General features: G+C 49.3%; 1 protein-coding gene across 1 annotated transcript in view; it reads right to left on the bottom strand.

Moving 5' to 3' along the window:
• Positions 1-16252, bottom strand: part of LOC104132446 (USP6 N-terminal-like protein) — an 81962-nt gene extending 65710 nt beyond the window's left edge. The window contains exons 1-2 of the mRNA XM_035901135.1: positions 16234-16252; positions 14526-14607 (exon numbers count right to left, since the gene is read on the bottom strand). The gene's annotated coding sequence lies outside the window, so the exon portion shown is untranslated. The remainder of the gene's footprint in view (positions 1-14525; positions 14608-16233) is intronic.
• Between the last annotated feature and the right edge of the window lie 1633 nt (positions 16253-17885).

The following is a 17885-nucleotide window of genomic DNA, read 5'->3' on the forward strand; positions in this document are numbered from 1 at the left end:
TTGGGCAGAGGATTCGGAGGGGAAACGTGTTCCCTGGTGCAGAGCCCCACGCAGTGAGACACAGCATGTCCCGTCTTCTCCCCACCGTGTGTCACTCTGAAACAGAAACTGCAAGCGTTCAAATGGACAAGAACAACCCTTCATCAACCCAAAGGCAGCTCAGACTCCACAACTGACATCCCCGTTGAGTTGCACAAAATTTATCCAGCACCCACAGCCATCAGCCCATGACAAAAGGCACCCGCTCTCACAATGAATGGGCCGCAAGCTTCACAGAGGAAATCTGAGCGTAAGAGGCATCTCCATCTGCCTGGACATCCCTGCCACATCAGCCACTGCAATCTTAGGTGCTGCAACAAGCAGATTGGGCTTACAAAACTCCTGCGCCACCAGACAGGACGAGCTTCCAGGAAGACACGCCAGGATCGCCTCTCTGCACCGCAGCTTTTCCGCGGCAAACACGTACCAAACCCATGAATTAGTGGATGATGCTGGAAGGCTGTAAATACCAGTACACACACAAGGAAAAAGAAGACAGCGCTGTGTCATACTGCTGAACAGAAGGGGGCTTAAGCCACTTTATTCCTGCACTTGTCTTCTGGCAGTTGAAGGACCAGGGCACTGCTTCCAAGCTGTGCTATTCCTGCACTTGTCCTCTGGCAGCTGAAGGACCAGGGCACTGTTTCCATACTGTGCCTCTGTTCGACCAAGTGTCCAAGTTGAACACTGGCACAAGCAAACCTGCCAGGGTGGCTTTGGGTGTGTTTTTCCTCCAAACCAAAAACGTCTCTCGTTAACAGCAGAAATGTTCATGGCAGGGAAGAAGCTGGTCAGCTCCACTTTAGGGCTCCTCTGTCAGAAGATGCATGAATGCAGCAAGGTCCAAGGAACAGGTTTAATGGCTCACACAGAGGACATCTCCATCTCCCCTGAACCAGGAGCAGATGCACCACCAGTAACGCAAAGAGCTCAACGATCCTTCTCCCTGTGGCAACCAACCATCCAGAACAAATCAGCAGCAACAAAAATCAGGTGGAAGTCTTTTCTCCTGAAGGTTTATAGCCACTTCTGTCTTGACAGGGAAAATCATAAGGACTTGATGCAGATCATTCAAGTTGTCCTCTAAACCAAGGCACCTTGTCAGCCTTCTGCCTCGCCGTCCGAAACTGCGTGTGCGCAGAAGAGGAAGCATTTGCTTGCTGCTGCAGCTACTTCCCAGCCAGGCTAGCCGAACCTTCCTGTTTCTCCATGCTCCTCCCATACTTCCCACTCCCAGCAGCTGCTTCGAGCATCAACGCACACCATGAGCAGCCCGGCACTGTCACACCAGGTTACTCGCTCCTGAATACAAGGAGCTGTCCTGGTTTTGGCTGGGATAGAGTTAATTTTCTTCATAGTAGCTGGCATAGTGCTGTGTTTTGGATATAATACTAGAAGAATGTTGATAACACACTGATGTTTTCAGTTGTTGCTGGGTAGTGCTGAGACTACTCAAGGACTTTTTGAGCTTCTCCTGCTCAGCCAGGTGCATAACCAACTGGGAGGGAGCACAGCTAGGACAGCTAACCCAAACTGACCAAAGAGCTATTCCAGACCACAGAACATCATGCTCGGGGGGGGGTTGGTCGGTTGCAGGGAGAGTGATCACGGCTCAGGATCGGTTGGCAGGTGGTGAGCAATTGCGTTGTGCATCATTCGTTTTGTATATTCTGTTACCATTCTCATTATTACTATTATTATTATTTTCTCTTATTAAACTGTCTTTATCTTAGCCCACGGCTAAGATAGCCCCCGATTCTCTCCCCCATCCCACTGACGGAGGAGGCATCCCTCGCTCCACGGAGAGGAGAAGATAAGCGCCATGGCGCTACCTGCCTCCAGGGCTGGCCAGGATCATTCAGCAAGGGGGTGCGGAACCCTCTGCTATTGGAAAGGCATACACAGAAATGCATTATGCTTCAGGGCAGACAAATCCCTTAACTGAGAAGGTTAAAACCGGGCCATCCCGTCAATGAGGTCCTGCATTCATGGTCCCCCAGCTGTGAGAAAATGAGAGCTGACAGCAGTGCCAATACAAGCAGGCTGTCCTCTCTCCTCTTCACTAGGTTTATGTGCTGACAACGCAGCCGCCGGCATATCGTACCTGCTCTTTACATCCAGCATCCAGCCAAAACAACCCTTCTTCTCCCACCTAGTACCAGCCAGGCTTCTGGCAACTAGGAGAGTAACCTGAACAAACAGCCCCCTGCTCCCATGTTTGCAGGGATGCATCCTTCACCCAGTAATACAAATTCCATAGTAATAAAACCACTAACCTAAGCCTTTCTGCCTTGTGCCAGACTCCCAAATAAACCAACCCACCTCAGCACGGAGCTAAGCGTCCTGCAGGCCAGGACTCCTCCCATACCACCATGGGGAGATGCCAAGCAAGTCCCTCGGTGCTGCCACACAGCGCCACGCTCTGCTTTACCACGCAAGCCAAAAACGGAGGCGAACGCTGGGACCAGGTTCCCTTCCTCCCCACTGTACTTCTCATCGCATCGAAACCACGGTGAAGAACAGAACCGGAGCTGCCCTGGAGAGGTGCATCTCAACTCGTCTAAACGGAGCGAGACCTGAGGCACGGCTTTCCTGCATCCTAGCTCAGCATCTTCCACCACTCTTCACCACCCAGCCTGCTTTTGCCTAGGATTGCACCACGGGAACATCTTCATCACCATCATGAGACTACGAAATGCCTGCCACCTCCAAACAGCAGGTCTCTCGCCAAAGCAGCAAGCCTTCGGAGGTCTCTGATGACTTGTTTTTTCCTCCCTCACCTATATCAGTTCATCTGAATAGCAGCAGATGCTTCCTTTGTTAGTTTTGGTTTCTGTTTTGTTTGGAGGTTTGCTTGCTTTTCTTATTTGAGTTGCTCTTAACAAAAAGCCCAGCTCCAGGCTGTGGCGTAACCCGTGCATTAGGCAGGCTGCTCTTTTTGATCTGCTAATAACGGCTGGCTTTTTTCTCTTCCATTCCAGGACAGGCGAATAGCTCAGCCTCCAGGGAAAAGAGAGACAACGATTTCGGGTATCTCAAACCAAGCAGAGTGCTTCAGTGCAGAGCTTGCAAAACACACACCGAGCTTGCTCTGTAAACAGAGCACACCGGGGGACAAGCTTAGCAAACCCAGAAGGCTGACACCTCCTCACCTCTCCGCTGCAGGGGGCATCCCAAAAATCCTCTCAAGAAGTCAAGAGCATCCAACAAGCATCTGTCTCCCTGCTACCTTCATAAATCGTAATTCTAGATTTGGAAGGAAGATAACATGCAACTGAAATTAATCCAAAGCCTTGTCTTCGGTAGGGTCACATTTCCCACCAAAAAGGAAGCAGCTGCACAATTTGCAGATCAATACAGCTTACAAAATACTCAGTAATGCATGTATGGCTGATGTGACTTTTCGAGTTCAGTCCAATATCCAGGGCAATCCTTCATTAGATTTATTACTAGTTAAGTATAATATGAATAGGTAGGTCTACAAGTACAGCTTTACACAGGTAAAAGTTCACACTGTATGCATTTTGCAGGGTGCTGGTATCATATTGATACATAAATCACATCTTCATGGTTGCAAATGCAACTGTTAAGAAAGCATTAGGCATCTAGCTTCTTAATTATTAACCCCAAGTCTGTTTTCTCACGCGATGCTCATCCTTGCAGCTTTTGCAATTCTAGCAGGGGATTATTTTATCATGGATACCAATACACACATGGTGAAGGAGCAAGTACAGCAGAACAGAACTGCCTTGTACAGAATAAGCCACAGAACGCCAGCTTGGAAGGACAAAACCAGAGTGACCCCTGGTAGTATAGGTATAGGAGCCATTTTAGCTATGCTGGTATACCACTACCATTACCCCAACTGTATAATTAATGTATTATGGCAATATTATAATAACAGGCTCTTTAAAAGGCGTGCCAACCGCAAAGCCTATCCCTACCACTTTGTGTGACAAAGCATGCCAAGCCTGATGTTGTGCTGGAGCAATGGAAAAAACAGCGTTTTGGGCAGGTCCCCAGGACAACCACTCACAAGCAGACACAGCAGCGGGTTTTTCCACAGATGCTGCGAGCTGGGTACGCTTGCAGGCTTTTCCATACCAGATGTACAAAGTCCCTTGACTCAAAGAAAGTTTAATCCAAAGGGTTTCCATCAGGAAAGCAGGAGTCTCTTTCACAACACGTCTGCCAAACCTCTAAGGCTAGAAAGCTCAAGCAAGCTGCACAGTCCATGGATATTATTTTTTTCCCCTTTTAAAATTCCACTTGCAGAAATGTTCTCTCTCAATGCCAACACTAAATATTTATCCAAGAGAACTTCTTAATTGAGGTAGAGGACCAGCTAATTCCAACACAAGCCAGCCTACCCAGAGGGGGTTTAAACACACCAGGCAGAAAGAGTCAAAAAGAGAAACCGTCGCAGCACAGAAATGACTACTGCTTGTCTTGTCTTCGGGGCCTGAAGGGTATCTCCAATTTTGGTGGCAGAAAGAGAAGAAAGGGCATTTTCACTCAGAAATAATACTCAGACAGCTGTCTGAATTCAGGATTCAGGCAACTGTCAATGACAAGCCCTTCTGAAAACTGCATCTTTTTAATTGACATCTATTTCTAACCAGGTTTTTCAGGGAGGAACATAATCAGCTTCTTACCTTACACCTTCAGCATTTTTAGGTAATCATGACTACACCTACCTAAGGGATGCTGCAGTGACATGGTTATGTCCTTCATTAAATTATTCCTTCATTTAACTTACACATACAGCTTTCTGAAGGCTGAACACCAGTATTTTCAGCTGATATCTGAAAACAGCAAACGAAACAGCTGCTTAGGGCAACCTTAAGTGAAACGAGGTTAAAGAAGGAAAGAAAGTGCATCTTTTCCAACAGAAAAAGAAGTCATTACCATGCTCGGAATATAACTCCAGGTCAACATAAGCAAGCACTGCATAATTTTGAAGAAAAGCCATTAATATCCCTACACACCCATCACCAAGCTTCTCAGAGGGGCTGACACAGGGAGGCATGACTTGAAAAGAGTGCAAGGGCTGAAACAGTAGGACACAACCTACTCTGCCCCAAGGCCACCCCATCACCAGCAGCAAGCACACGTACTACAGCTGCCCTGCCACAACACCTACCCAAGGAAAAGCATCTCCCCAAAAAACCCAGGCAGGTTTTAACTGTGACTTAAAAGTACACGAGTTTGCAGTTTTAAAGACATGAACTTGGAAGAGATGCTCTGAGAAACGTTCCTCTCATGTGGTTTCTCTAACGGCATCGTCGTTACAGTATAAAGGGGAGAAACTAATTCATTCAACATGCATTCGGCCTCCAGTTGCTTAATCCAAACATTTCTCTAGGACCATTTGAGCAGTCAGATGACATGGAAGCTGTTTTGACTAGAAGACACACCACTGGTTTCTCACATGTGGATTTTATTGCAAAATTTTGGTGTTACACTAGAAGAAGAAAAAAAAAAAAAAGCCAATTCAAAGGATAAATGAGAACAGTGACCTGAGAAAAGGTTATTCATCTTGTGTCCCACTCCCCCCCCCCCCCCCCCTCCTTTCTTTGTTAAATTTTTTTTTCCCCTGTCCTAAGGGGCACAGCAGCTGAGGAGCATGTTGTTCATCACAGCACACCCAACCAGGCTGGTCAGCTGCAGCAAGTACCGGGATTGCACAGTTCGAACAGTTAACACTCCGGAAACTTATCTCGAGCATCAGCTCACAAGCTGCAAACCCTGCAAGGTCATGGTAATTCGCTGGCAGTTGAGAGCACCTCAGTGACTTGCTGTGGGTGGCTCGCATCCCGTCCCCGAGCCGTTTGCTCGTTGCAGTCCTCCCACCGACGGATCAGCCGACTCCCGGTACCCACAGGGAGAGGAGATCTTGTTCCCCTTGACAAGATGAATGGTCATTAGCAGATAGGGGAAGAAGTCTGGCACATCCCAGGAGACACCACTGCTGTGCCACAAATACTACTGACCTGGGCTCATATAACCCAAAGCCTTTCACTGGTATGCAGTGCTCAGAAAGGAGGGGGAAAACCCAAAAATGCAAAATAAAGCCCGCATCTCACTTAACAGATATTTAGTTCAAAAAAAAAAAAAAACACCACCCTGAGCGGAGAAATTGGTTGCTGTAGCTTATTTTAAATTAAGGAAGCAAACCTACGTCTGCATGGCCAGAAGATCACGCTCTGAACACACAACGGGAGGTTTGCAGAGGCAGAGCATGCTGACCACAGGGTCCAGTTTCCGAGTTCAATGTAGGTAAAGAGCTAAACATCTTCGTTGCAAAGCTATGTCAAGCCTGGTAAACACATATGCATACAGATCCTGATAATAACCTGTTATTTCAGCGGGGGGAAGGGGGAAATAGGCATTGGGCTGGAAGAGTAGAGCAGATTTAAGTCGTGGGATGCTACGTAGAAACCAGAAGTAGCAGGGTTTGTTATGTCATTAGCAATGTTTTAACAAAGGTCAGCTCTGTCAAGCTTATGAAGTCGTGCTTAAAGCTGAACTTAGCATGATCTTAACTGAAACCTGGCCAAAACCCAAGCAAAAAGCCCACAAGAATCACGCTTTCAGAAACTCAAATGCGAGCGCTACAAAAGCAGTTTTCCTTCCTGAAGCTTTGAATACGAGACCTTCTGTAAGAGGAAAAAAATTTTTTTCTTTTCTGCAAAGTGACCCAAAGGACTCCAGAAACATTTAGAAGTCTGCTTTAGTCAAAGTCAAAGGCGGGGGGGGGCGGGGGGGGAGGCCCTAAAAATGGCAACAATGTGAACAATGCTGAGCTATTCATTCAAAAATGAAAGCTGCTGCTGGGAGAGAAGGGGAAATGCCTCCTGCAATGGCTTTGGAAAACAGTGCCCAAAACCCTCAGGAAAGAGCAAAAAAGAAAAACATACTTTCAGAAATCGAGAATGATAAAAGTAATGCAGAGGAATTGGAGCAGTTGCACGCTAGGACATAAAGACCAAGAAGAAAACGGCCACGGTCGAGCAGTTTATCCCAGCTCCCACAAGCCTGTTCTTCGCCTGGTTTAATCACACAGAATCACGGGATGGCAAGGGTTGGAAGGGACCTCAGGAGATCATCCAGTCCCACCCCCCTGCTCAAGCAGGCTCACCCAGAGCAGGGTGCACAGGACATCATCCAGGCGAGCTTTGAATATCTCCAGAGAAGGAGACTCCACAGCCCCCCTGGGCAGCCTGGGCCAGGGCTCAGGCACCCTCAAATTCAAGAAGTTCTTCCTCATGTTCAACTGAAACCTCTGATGCTTCAGTTTGCGCCCATTGCCCCTTGTCCTGTTGCTGGGCACCACTGAGAAGAGTCTGGCTCTGTCCTCGTGACACCCACCCTTGAGATATTTGTATGTGTTGATGAGGTCCCCTCTCAGTCTTCTCTTCTCCAGGCTGAACAAGCCCAGCTCCCTCAGCCTTTCCTCATAATCCAGGAGCGCATTCAGCAGAAACCCAGCACAGGGGTTTCGCTACTTCCCAGCTCTCGTGCCACGCAGGGATGTGGCCCCCACTCCTCCCACAGCTCCCACCCAGGCGTGGGACCAGCCCAGCCGCCTGGCACCGCGCCTCCCGGCTGCCTCTGCTTTGCGCCGCGCCAGGGGCAGAAAACAAGGGAAGAAGGAGGGATTAGGGAGGGAGGGAAGCGCCTCGTCAGCCACATGAGCTGCTCATCCTCCCACGTCTCAGAAACGAGCTACACCTCCTAACATAAAAGGTAAGGGCCCTCCCAAGATGGAACAATGTGCACGTAGAATAAATACAGGCTGTGGACAGGAACGGCAGCAAACGTCTCACTTGCCCTCCCATTACTTCAAGGAAATCTGTGTCTACTGCTTCATCTCCTTCCACAGATGCCTCCTTTAAAAAGTCCTTGTTACAGGAGAATCATAGAATCATCTAGGTTGGAAAAGACCTTTCAGATCATCGAGTCCAACCTTTAACCTAACCCTGCCATCCCACCACTAAACCATGTCCCTAAGCACCTCATCTGCCCTTCTTTTAAATACCCCCAGGGATGGGGACTCAACCACCTCCCTGGGCAGCCCATTCCAAGACAGCAGGACCATCTTTCAAGCCACCACCAGTCTTCCAGCAGTAAATCTCAGCACATTTAAATGCAACCTGCTAAATCACTGGGAGACTGCGCTTCTCCTCGGTGCGGTCCTCACCGCGCAACACCGAGGTATTAAAACACGTGGGGGCTGACGGCAGCACTATCAGCACCATTGCACGCCACGCATGTACCACTCCCTGGCCTCCTAACACAGCCTTCAGACAATCCTATTTCCACTCAAAGCATGGCCAGTGAGGCCCCAAAAACAGCTGTCCTAGAAAAACATTTTTTTTCAGGTATTTTAGGAACAAGTTAGTACACCTGGAAGTACCAGCCACCTCCTTCCACCGGCATCTTTGCAGCCTACCAAAGCCCTGCCGCGGCAATTTTGCAGGGTTAGAGAATGTAACCAAAGCAGCAGACAGCAAGCTGCAGTTCTAGAAACCCACCAGAAACCTTTGCCTCTAGGTTGCCGTTTCCACCTTCTTCCTCTGCCTCACCTTCCTGCACCCTGGCAGATAGGTGCAGGACCCTCCAGCATCCTCTCTCAAGGGCACTTGAGAGCAAAGTCCAACCACAGCGGCACGCCGGCCAGCCATGACCTGACTCTGCTTCTCCTCTACTGGCTAAAAAGCCAGGAGCAATGCAAGACCACAGATCCTATATGGCCAGAAAACTGGAGTTCACGTGGACTGCGCCATCCATAGCATCCAGGATCCCAACAAGGGATCCAAGCGGGAGGCCCTAACTGCAGTTTTGTAAGTCACCAGCACGCTGAAGCCAGCAATCTATTGCTCTCCTTTCCTTGCCTTCAGTTACAGTATCTCAAAGACCTAAAAATACTTCTTATTATTTAACAACCCAGCAATTCTTCTGAGAGCTACTTAGGACAAAAAAAAAAAAAAAAACCCAAAAAAAACCAAAAAAACACACACCCCCACCGTTATCAGATGACACCAGCAGGACTCCGAAGCAGAGCACTGGCATTTGTCTAGAAAAAGTGGCACCGTTCAAGTGCAAGGAGCAAAACATAGCCAAAACAAGTCTTCATGAAAGCTGTATCTTATCTGAGGAAAACAAACAAGTGGAAACTTGGCCAAAAAGTAAAAGCAACACAATCCCTTGCGAACTGATAAAACATGAGATAGCCCATCGCATTTCTCGCTTGGAGAGAAAAAACATAATATACCTAGTGTTGAGTTTCTTTCTAATTCAGGGATATGTTTTTTGGCAGCAAGCCTGGGTTTCACCTGAGGGTAATGCAAAAAGGAACATAAAACCCCCCTAACGTGAATGGCAGCTGAAAAGCAGCCATCTGTGTGGGTGTTTCTCTTTCCAAACCGAACTGGGAGTGAAAAGGGTTTTCCAACGAGTCAGCCAAGGAAAAGGAAATTTCATCAAGAGTCGCAGCGAGATCTGCCTGGGGAGTATGTTAAGCATCAGGGCTAAAACCATTCCCCCTGCCCACTACCAGCAGCCCTCCCAGACGTCCATCTGTCCGCTGTTCCCTACCTTCCCTTTTAAAAGCTGCAGTGAAAACTGCTGGGAAGCATGCAATGAGTGGCAAATAATTACAGAGCAAAGCAGAGCACAACGACCTCAAGGGATAAGTGGCAATTTAGAGAGGCACCGAACGCTGACCCTCCACAAGAGCTACACCAGATCTCTGCATGTGAAAGTAAATTAAAAGACACTTAAATTGTCACTGTCGTGCCTAGAGGGATAGGTAAGCATGAATGGTGAAATGCCCAAAGAACAGATCTGCGTGCCACAACTGCTCATCTGTGCCAAACCAAGATCTTAAACCTTGCAGAAGTCAGCTCCATCCTTCACTGCAGGTAACCAAGACACATCCCTCCCACCGCTGCAACCACACATGCAGACCTTGGTTTCGGCATTCAGCCACAGGCCTGGCTGCTCCTCACCTGCCAGGCTACCTGGGGCTGGAGGCTGCCAGCCAAATGAAGCTCTCAGCCTGGTGAAAACCCAGCACATACGCAAGCCACCAAGCCAGGCTGGAGTCTTGAATTAGGCTGCTCAGCTTCCATGCAGCTCCTTCCACAGCAGATCCTCTATCCCCACTGGAGACAGGGTATTGCTCTGGACATAAGCAATTCGGATGCTCCTTTGGTCCAGCCCAGGATGGTGATTTCCACGGTGCCTTCATCAGCAAGTAACAAAATACGTCCACATACTTTAAGCATAGTTCAACAGTATCAGCAAAAATTCACTGATAGGAGAAATATTTTCCTACCACAGCACTCAAAGCTCGAGGTGGACGCCTCCTGCTCCAAGCACACACCCGCTGAAGCGAAAGACTCCTTGCTTTCACCCGAGGGTCAGAAGAAAAGCTGACCCAGGGATGCCCCAAGATTCCTGCTCATTTTGTAACACGCTGCTGTAAAAGGAAATTGAGCTGAATATTCATGTGCTTAAGGCCATTTAAAGTAGAGACTGGCTTTCCTAACCTATCTTCTGACCTCTGAGAGCAAGAGGCAGAGACATACCTTTCAGGGCGAAAGCACTAAGATTAAGAGCTCCCCTGAAATAATTAGCAATATAAGGAAGAAAAAAAAAAAAGAAAAAAAAAAAAAAAAAAAAGGAAGGAAAAAACAAACCACCACAAATTTTCCCTAAGGAAAAGCTTCAAAATTCTGAAACCTCTATATCCACAGGTCATCAGGTGTACAGCAAGCACAGTGCCAACCGCTTGCAGCAACACTGGGACGCATGCAAGATGTTCTGCATCCCACAGGGACAGGGGATTTGCAAAGAGGTTTGCAACGAGCAAGTCTCCAGGGAACCAGGGAAAACTGAGTAGCTAAACCCATCCTAATTTGCCAGCTGATACAGATGGTTTTTCAACAGGAAGATAATAACAGGTCTTAGGAAAACATAACCCCCTCCACCCCTGGAGAGACGAGGGGCGTTTCAGCACTTAATTTTTCCCAGTCTTCCCAGGAAGCTCCGCAGGAAATGGCAGAGACTTCCCCCACTGCATAAATCCTTGTATCAGGTTAAATTAGATTCATTCCCTCTGGAAAGATTGCTGCTCTAGACAGCTGATGGGTGCTCTTTCCTTGATTCTCATGGTGTTTCTACCCCAGTGACTGAATGGCACTTAAAAGTTTCATCCCCAATTCTTTCACAAAGATAGAGCTCTGTTACCTGCAGGCAACGTATACCCACTTGGGCCAAATGCAGAACACACCTAAAATCTAGTGGTACTTCCCCTCTTTCTTCTGGTTTCCAAACATTCAGAAGAAAATTGAAACTCAACAATTTCTCCTTTTTATCTTAATGGAACTGTGACAAAGCTGCTGCACAACTGCCTGCTATGGTGGGGAGGGGGGAAGGAAGGATAAAGCAAACTGCAGGAGGCAACCTGCAGCAGCAGACAAATCATTTACATGCCCACATATGGAGCCAGGCCTTATTTGTCAGAGGAGTAAGTGTCGAAGGCTTTGAACGCAGTCACACGGTCCCTGGTGTCACCCTCAGACACCCGGTGCTCGCGGCATTAACAGCTGACAGTAACACGGATGTCAAAGGAGTGGTGGGAATCTCAGGGGAGGTGCAAGAGCAAGACAGAAAGATGTCTGCACCTCTGAAGGGCAGCTGTTCATGTGAGAAGCCAGTTCAAGAGCCAGCATCGTTATAAGCAGTTGGCAAAAGCAATGAGGTGCATGAAGATGGTTCATCCCTGGAGCAGCAGCTGGCGAGGAAAGGAGAGGAGGAGGAGGAGGCAGCTGCAGCACTGCCCCGGGACATCCCCCGCGCTGCCCTTCGCTTCAGGGTATCTGACAAGGGTGCTCAAACACGGGGACGATCATGCCCGCATCGTCACGAAGCTAAGCCCTCCACGAGCCTCCAGCGGCCCCAAGTGTGGGCGCGACGGAACGGTGCGCTGCACGGACGTACTCTTCCCATGGATGCTGCGGGCTAGGGCGAGTTCGCTAAGTCACGGCTCAGGGCCAGGCCAGAAGGTTGGCTACATCCACCACCAGACACGGAACAGCAGTTCCCATCCATCCACCCTTGGCTGGCCTCTGTGGCACCCATCCCGAGCAAAACCAAGAGCAACCCCGACTGAATCACCCAGCGCAGCAAACGCAATGCTCTTCTCGACTTGTGTTACCCATCCTTGTGCTCTCACAACAGCGTCTCAAGCTGCTCTCACAACAGCGTCTCAAGCTGTTTTTTCAAGTCAGCATTTAGCTTTTTCGCTAGCTAATACAACATTTCCTCTCCCTTCCCCCAGCCCAAGTATTTGGTGGAATTGCTTGTTCTGCAAATCGCACTGCAAATGCTGAACTTTTGCCAATTAGACAGGGAAAGCCTTGACTAAAAATAAACCATATTTCAGAAAATAGATCCCTTCCCAGCACAATGAAGTAGCGGACAGTGCATGCAAGCAGACCTGCCAGGAGAACACAACCTCCAGATCTCCATGAGAATCTCATCAAGCTCAATACAGAGACTGATGCAACTACTGTGACTTGTCCAGTCTTAAAAAAAAAAAACACAGGTGGAGAAGAAGGTTGAGGGAGCAGTAGGGTCGAGGGTGCTGAGGTAAATCAAGTTTCCACCTGTTTTGGCAGGAATAGAAGTGCCACCACCACCACTTGCCTGCATCCCCTGTGAACCGAGCTGCACATAACCCGTACGTGAGGAAGAGGATGACACACCACTCCCTATGCGGCCACTACGGGAGGCAAACCCCCGTTACAGGAAATTCGCTGTAATTCAGGCATGCAGGAGAACAACTTGGGCTTTTTGCCACCTGAGTCACCAGGAGTCTGGGGCACTGACTCAGTGCTGGCTCCCTCCGACTCCAACACACCTGCGACAGCTTGCTAGCAAATGGAGGCACTCCTACCTTTGCTGCTGCTCCTCTCCTTATGGCTCTGCCTTTAGAAAGAGGCCTTTTAATGCTAGAAAATTAATTTAAGAGAAATAAAGTACAATGAGGAGGCTCGCATGGGAAGCGCAGGCAGTGCCCTGCTAGCCAGCTCTGCTTTAAGCTCCTTAGTGGAGAGCACGTCTGCTTGCCCAGTGCGATAAACCCCAGGGAATACAGGGGAATTAGGCAGAGACAGCTCCGCCCTGACTCCTACTCCTCCAGCACCTTCGTCGCGCCACCCATACAGTCCCAGATGAACCAGGTTTTCAAGAAAGGTTGCTTTCCATAATGAATCCATTTCACTTTTTTAGGGATCAAGGAAGCTTCGTGCAGCAAGTTACGGTTATCTCCTCCTACAACCAAATGGGCCATTCAGGCATGCCAAATGCAAAGCAATGCCATTTTGGGACGTGATCCATCAGGGATGGATGTTTGCAGACACTTTTGCTCTGTAAGCTCTTAAGACAAGCTGAAGGCTCAAGCTTGGCATGCCAGGCCAACCCTCCTTGTCCATCAACGCTCCTGCAGCACCATCCATCTACCTCCCCTTCCCAGACCTCCCCTGAGCGGCCACGACCGGCAAAATATTCCACGCCAATTCCAGGGGTTGCACACACACCTCTGGTCAACTGGGAACGTAATTCCAGTTAATAAAAAAGTAGCCTGCAACCCAGCCCCATATTTTCTCCTGAAAGTAATGCAGGAATTGAAATCAAGGTGCCAACGGACCTCCTGGTAGCACAGCCAGGGGCATCGCTGCAAGCACGTTTGGTATCGCGGTGACTACAACCGACTCACGCAATCCACTTGCAGTGCCAAACTGTTGCAGAGAGCACAGATGAGATTTTTTCAGTTGAGCGCTGATGCCTTAAAGCAAGAAATCCATCAAATAACTTGGGCAAAAGGATGCACCGGGCAGCGCAGAGGAGGCACAACTCCACTGCTTCCAATGGCAATCGGCAGCAGAGCAGTAATTATCCAGGGAGGAATAAGCTGCTACGGGCTGTTCTTGCCATACATTAAGAAAACAACAGCAGATCTGTTTGTGGTTGGATACCAACATGAAAACAGCTTCCTCCCACCCCCACTCAGGACGGCGGGCAGGCACACGCTACGGGGAAGCTACCGAGGGCCAGCAACGCAGGCGGGCACAGCAGCGGCGCGCGCACAGCCACCAGCTCGACTGGGATTCCCCAGCTGGTGCTATGAGAAGGAAAAGGCTGTGCCTACGTTAGCAAGGAGCGCGGCCTCCCAGAAGCCGCTCTGCAGCGACGCCGTGTTTTCCAATGCTTTCCTCGGACGGCCATCAGCAAGGTTAAGTGCAAACCTTACCTTCTGCCTGGGTGTTTCCACAAGACATCTGGACGGAAAAAAGCTATTCACTGCGGAGTGGTCTCTACCTGTCAATCCACACCCAAAAGGCAAACCTTGCACCCCTTTCACTCTTGGACACGCACAGACCCTCTCCCCCTCGCCAGGAGCGCGGCAAACGTACCTGTTCAGAGCATCGGCTTCTCTTAAGGCACCAATGAGGAGCCAGAGCACGATCCCCATCGGCATACAGGAACTGGCAAATTCTGTAAGCATTAGAGAGAACAGTAATTAGCAACATTAATAAGAACTGGCTGGTGAAAAGGAAGGATGCCAAGGCAACCTCAGAAGAGACGGGAGGGCATTAGATCCCTGCCCTGAAGACATTCCTGACACCACAGCAGAGGTACCCGGCACAAGGTTGTCAGGGGGACTTCTCCAAAACCAAAGGCAGCTAAGGCAAAAGGCAAGACGATGAGTCCCGTATCAGGGCTGTTCATCCAGCAAAGCCTCCTCAACAGTCAGTGCACTGAAGTTAACATTGGAGCAGAGGGGCAGAAGAGAGGCGGATAACGGGACAGCAGCAGCCACCTGCGCAACTGCCCTACTCCTCCCCCTGAGATGCTGCTGAATCATAGAATTGCTTTGGTTGGAAAAGACCTTTAAGATCATCAAGTCCAACCGTTAACCTAACCCTGCCATCCCACCACTAAGCCATGTCCCTAAGCACCTCATCTATCCTTCTTTTAAATACCTCCAGGGATGGGGACTCGACCACCTCCTTGGGCAGCCCATTCCAGAGCCTGAAGATCTCCTGCTCCCCAGCACTTGTGCAATTTCTTCTAGCGAGCAGAGCAGATGAACACCATCTGATGTCAGAGCCAGGCTGCTTCCATTTTTTCGTTATTATTACTATTGATTCATCATTATGGTTTCGTAATATGAATGGTTTTATATTCCCCACTGATTGCTTTATAAAGCAACTATAAAGTACATTAGTACCACAAAAGACATCTAACAGCATCGAGCAAAGAGCAAAAGCTGTGGCAGAAGTCGCCTCCACAGGCTGCCGAAACACCTCACTGCAGGCATGCAAAGCGCCTGCTGCCTGCCAAAGAAGAAGCATCAGAAAAAAAGATCTTTTACGGGAAAACATTCCAAGCAGCCATAAGGAGACATTTTTCCTATGATACAGCTGAAGCAAAGGTCGCCACATCTCAGACGGTTTTACTTTTCCCGTTTGTGCAATGGTTCGCAATGGCACCAGCAAACACAGTGGATGAGCAACCATCCCCAAAGCATGTTGGAACGCAGAGAGGATTTGGAAGTGGGGAGAGGTAAGGAAACAGGGTGGGACAACCTCTGCAGCCAAAGCACCAAATCAGCAGAGGGATGGTTTAGTGGTGGGATGGCAGGGTTAGGTTAACAGTTGGACTTGATGATCTTAAAGGTCTTTTCCAACCTAGACGATTCTATGATAAGGTACAGGATCAGCCCGGCATCTCCTCACACATTTCCTGCCGACTGGACCTCGTTAGGAGCGGCGAGAAAACTTACTCATGCGGCACACTGGTTTACCTTGGACTGAGAGGAGGAGACTTGCCTGTTTTCCCCCGTCTCCGCGGGTGACTCACGGCCGTCAGCCACTGCCAGACAGTGTTTAAAGCACCCAGACAGACTGCTACCCATTCAGCTCCCCATCTCCCCCTTCCTCCGTTCCCATTACAGAAGGGCTGAAGGCATTTCTAAGGATGAAAGCAATGCTGAAGACCACAAGACCACAGCACAGGCCTTGGACTCCAGCCTCAAGCACAGATTTTCCATTAGCATTTATAACTGCTCTCCCTGTTGCTTTACATTACCGCTCAAGCCAAAACATGAGAGTTATTTACTCGTGTTGGGTACCTCCAGGAGGGTCTTCTATTTTTTTCTTGTGAAGTCAGTAACTGAACACCGTAGAACATAAAGTCTCTACAAAGACAGAAATAACACGACAAATCCAACCTGGCCAATAATCTTCAGCCGCCGCTTATTTATAAAAGCATGGAAGGACAGCTTTCCTCCCTCAGCAAGGAAATTCAGACCTTAGCTTCACATGACTTATATTTAAAGGGACTGCGTTAACTCTGCAGGACTCCATCCGCATTGGCATTGACCTCCTGCACCAGGGCTTGGCATGTGCAGGAGGGCAGCACAGCTGCCATGCACCCAACCTTTTCTCCCTTCCTCCTCCAGCTCCTTTCTCCTCTAACAACTTTCTCGATGCAATTGCTGCTATTGGACAACATTGCAAAAACATCACCAGCAAAGTTCAAGCTCCTCACCGCCCAGTACCATTGAGCAAGGCAAACAGAGATGCCTGTAGCTTCTCCAAGTACTGCTGGATTTAATCAAACCCATATGAAGGTGGCCTGGTATGCCTCCCCCAAAGCAACCGCAGCTCTCAGACAAAGTGTTTTGCCCCGCAGCAACCAGATATACTGGAAACACAGCTGAGTGCCAGGGAATCAGGCCCCCATCCCAAAACTCCCTTCTCACAGTGCCCAGCGGCATCATTTGCCCCGGGGCTGCTCCTCCCCGGAGACACGACCACGCTCTGGGCAGTGCAGGGCACGGATCACACACGAATGCCAACAAAGCTCCTCTGCTGCCTTCCTGCGGCTCCAACGTGTCCACCAAACATGCATTTCTCAGTGTCACCACCCCAGCGACCTCTTTCTGTCCTTGACACCACGTCGTGTTGCTTGTTGGCAGACCGAACTGGTGCTGCGGAGACATGATAACGTTTTATTTCATCTAATGCAGCAAATTCACCAGAGTTTTTTTAAGTGACGAAGCATGGGGGCAGAGGACTGAGTGATACCGGGTGACCGACAAGGGGAAAAGGAAGCACCACCAGATCAGGAGTGATGGGTGCAAGCAAAACAGTGGGGCAGAGAAATAGGAGGGCTCTGCATAGCGGGAGTGGCCGGAGAAGACCCCCACGACATCAGCAGTGCAAGAGAAGGGTGGCACTGGCCAAGAGAGCAGGCACATGACCTTGGGGGACCTGCCAGACCCCAAGCCTGACCGTGCAGCTTTCCTAATGCCCCTGTCACAAGCAGATTCACCCATCGTAAAAGAAACCCTACTCTGAAGCCCAAATAGGGGGATGGGGTGTTCCTGACAGCTTTAAGAGGCTTACGTTAATTTTCTCCCCCCCTCCTGGGGTGATCTTGCAACACCAGCAATTTCGAGCTCAAGCAAACAGCTCCGGCCCCCCACAACCAACAGCAAGGCTGAGTGTTTGCGCCGCTTTTAACAAGGAGATGCACAACCCCCTTCAACACAAGCACCTACGATGAACTCCTCAGATAAGGCTCGCATGTTGAAAGAGCTACCAAAAACACACCAGCTCCCCAGCCAACAGACCTTGAGAAGTCATCGTCAAGGCAATAACATACTTGCAACAAGCACCTACCAGAATGGCTTTTCAGCCGGAGATGGGTCAGATAAATGTTTATAACATAGTCAGGCAGGAAGATAAACTTACCCCCAGCCTTGT

This window comes from Egretta garzetta, unplaced genomic scaffold (genome assembly GCF_000687185.1).
Source record: "Egretta garzetta isolate BGI_Z169 unplaced genomic scaffold, ASM68718v1 scaffold239, whole genome shotgun sequence".
NCBI classification, from domain to species: Eukaryota; Metazoa; Chordata; class Aves; order Pelecaniformes; family Ardeidae; genus Egretta; species Egretta garzetta.